Below are 3,450 nucleotides of genomic sequence, written 5' to 3'. Positions count from 1 at the left end.
CACAATCGACAACATCTAAAGGGAAACTTGTGTACAAGCTTCTCTTTCCAAAGGGAGGAAACACCGTCAAACCAGTAAAAACAGAGGCAACATTTTGTAAGCTTTTCCAAAAAATATTTATTTTAAACAATACTTACAAATGTGCAAATAAAATGAATATTTAAATAAATAACTTATTATACTTTACAGGCTATGTCATCAACTTGAATGAATGAATACGGTTTTTGAAGAAGTTGTCAGTGATCCCCTTCCATATCTGGATGGCATACAGCAGATTCCTGTCCCTCTGGACCTGTCTTCTCAGCATGACAGACCTTCCAAGGAAGAAGCTGTTGCTCTGCATGTGTCACGTTTCAGTCAAGGCGGGGTCTTAATCCAACATATTGCCCAGCAGCATCAGGAAACTCCCTTCTTATGGGCAGCGCTACCTGCAGAGAGAGAAGGAGAGAGAAAAACATATAGTGTGTTTTAGTATTTATTTTGTTCACAGGTCATTATGGGTCATGTATGTATGCTGCTGAGACATAATAAAAGTGTCACATCAATAAGTATCTGTCATTATCGCATGTTTCTTCTTTTCTAACATATATCATATGGTATGGCTGTGCAATGCATTAAACTCATGATGTAATATGGATGCAACAGAGCCCAATTATTTACACAAAATGTAACAAGTGTGTGAAACTAGCCTTACCTTTCCATCCCTCTGACTCCAACATGCCCATGGTCAGCTCTATATACATTCATTGCATTTTGCAAAGAATACAGTATATATTGAGTCACACAGGTTCAAGGCCAGGATGGTCTGTCATGCATGATATTGTATTAGGCACTTTTCTCATTCTTGTGACCTGCAAAAGAAAAAAAATCATAATGGCACTGTTATTTACAGTAATCTTTCATACTTTGGAAGTAGCAGAAAGCACACACATAGGTTGAATACATTTCTATCCAGTGTACTTGTGAAATAAATACCTGTGGTATTTCCCTGCAACATATATTTTCTCTCTCGAGGGCCATGCGTGCACAATTTCCACAAGTACACCTGTAAAAAAAGATAGACATTGATGTAAGTTTTTGTTATTATTAGGCTAAGTCCTAATCACAATAAAGCAGCGTAGTAAACATGACATTGACTATATTGAGTGGCTTCTATACTGTATTTCTGTTGGCTAAATAAATCTACTTTAATAAGCTAACTTCAATAGGCTAACTAACTGTAAATACTTTCCAAACAATACATTCACACGCTAACGTTACACAGTTCGCTGTTTTTTGTTCTTGATTCAACGTGAAAAACCTATCATTGTAAAATTATACGTTGACATTATAATAATTTACATGTTTTTATCATGCTAAAAATAAAATTGTGACTGCTGACGTTATAACTTAATGTGTAAAGTTAATGATATATGCTAGTTAACGTTTAGGTTGAAGTTCTAGAATTGATGTGACTGTCAAGTTCTTACTGAAAATAAAAAATTTACTTACCACTCGGAAGCGTTTTTACATTTACATTTTAAATGCCCTTAAATAAGCCACATACCCTCTTTGTAGATATCAGAGACAAATTTAAAATAAATATTATTTCAACACATTCTAGGGCACCTTTAATGTAAAGCAAATTTATACAGATAAAATACCAACAAGGGAGTTATACACACCAAAAAAAAAAAAAACACCTCAAAAGATCTAGTTTGTGAAAATGACAAAGATAACTATGTCAGAGTAGCAGATTATTAGAAATAAAGGTGGAAATCGTATGTATATCAATTTCTTTTAAAGTTATAGAGGGATTTTGTGAGTGGGATTTTGTATGATTGTTCCAAAAATGTGAACTGTAGACACACAAGGCTTATGTAACACATACAGCTGACTCTATCCATGTAATATACAATATATATAGATATTGTATATGTATAAAGCTACAAGACAGCAATAATGTGTGCTGTGAATATGGGAGAGGGTGCAGCAGAACCTTACAGATAGAGTCATCTCTCCTCGCTTGATCTGTGGGCTGAATCCCCAGCTTGGACCAGACAGACAGTCAGCTCAGCTCAGCTTTAACCTCCCATGAGGAGGTGAGATTCCTCTGGGCCAGCGTTTTTTCTTGCCCCCCCCCCCCCCCCCCCCCCCTCTCTCTGCTGTTGTAGTCTTCCTTCCTGCTATCATTCTGTTCATTTATCTATCCATACCTCTTTTTACAGTTATCTTCTCCCCTGTAGAACCTAATTATATGTTATACAGTATAACATCCGGATATTCTCCTCTTTCCTTCTATCATGAGTCAGAGGGCGAGTGGTTGCCTTTATTGGATTTGCTGTGGATCAACACTTACTAAGCGTAGATTGGCAAACATTAATTAGTTGACCTCACACAAATGGTCTGAGCATCTAACCATGGCCAATCTCACGCCGAGTGGACTAATGTTCACCCACCGCATGCTGCTCTTCACTGGAACCTTTAGATTACAATATCGCCGGCGGCCATAGAAACATCAAGCCTTCTACAATATGACGTTATTAGGTGCTCATGCAAATATTCTGTAATTGGAAAGATCAGAGCAACATTGTGAAGACCTGAATGAACAGATTTGTTTTCTCATAAAAATCTAAATTGTTGATCTATCAAGGGGAAATGCCCATCCTGTTTAGTTCACTGTCACTCTTGACACAGTTTAGCTGACTCACTCTGGTCCTTCTGCAGTGCAGACCATCAGTCATAAGTATCAAGCAGATTAAGGTCAAAGGTCAATTCATAATCCAAGTTGTGTGCCTGTGAAATAGCAAAATTCAGGATACACAAAGTGTTAACAAGACAAAGACTCTAAAACTCAATCAAGAATTATTTCTTACTGTGCTGTTAAAAGGTCACATAAAATTAGGAGTCAAAAATGCAACAAAAGTAAACTTTTATTGTCATGTTGGAAAAAAATCCTGTTGATTTACAGATCAAGATATCTGAAAGCTGACTCACGTTTCCTCCTCACCCCCCCACAGTTTTTCCTTTACCCCTTTCATCATGCATTCACAAATAAACAACTCCTGAGTTGCTCAACTAAAAGTTCAGTCCGATGAAGTTCCTCCTATGATAGATGTCTGATGATAGTCTATTGCTCTTGTAATAGTTAGCTGTATGAGTGGCTTGTCGTATTGAAGCTGTTTTTCTTTCAGATTTTTTCATTCTTTCAGCAGTTCAGTAAGCCAGCATGATAAAATCACGTACTCATTCATGTTCACATATTATGATTTGGCAATTACGAAAGATTAATCAGACTCTTTATTTTATAATCAAGTCAGGCACTATCAATAATTAATATGAAAGGCAAGAAATTAAGACACAGGTATAAGTAAAACTTACCACAAATCATTTATGCAACAGGCTTTGCCTGCAAATTAGATGCATTGTTTAGAATAATTAAACTCAAACCCATTATTGTCTAATACAGCT

At 36.4% G+C, this 3,450-nt stretch overlaps 1 long non-coding RNA gene across 1 annotated transcript; it reads right to left on the bottom strand.

The window, feature by feature from the left end:
• Positions 1-34: 34 nt before the first annotated feature.
• On the bottom strand, positions 35-1,387 carry LOC132097185 (uncharacterized). The gene is made up of 3 exons (XR_009422685.1): positions 976-1,387; positions 695-851; positions 35-369 (listed from the first exon to the last, which is right to left on the bottom strand). It is a non-coding gene; the product is annotated as an uncharacterized LOC132097185 (long non-coding RNA).
• Positions 1,388-3,450: the final 2,063 nt, after the last annotated feature.

This window comes from Carassius carassius, chromosome 21, assembly GCF_963082965.1.
Source record: "Carassius carassius chromosome 21, fCarCar2.1, whole genome shotgun sequence".
Taxonomy (NCBI): domain Eukaryota; kingdom Metazoa; phylum Chordata; class Actinopteri; order Cypriniformes; family Cyprinidae; genus Carassius; species Carassius carassius.
The sequence above is the reverse complement of the archived record's forward strand: the minus strand, read 5'-3'. Positions and strand labels throughout refer to the sequence as shown.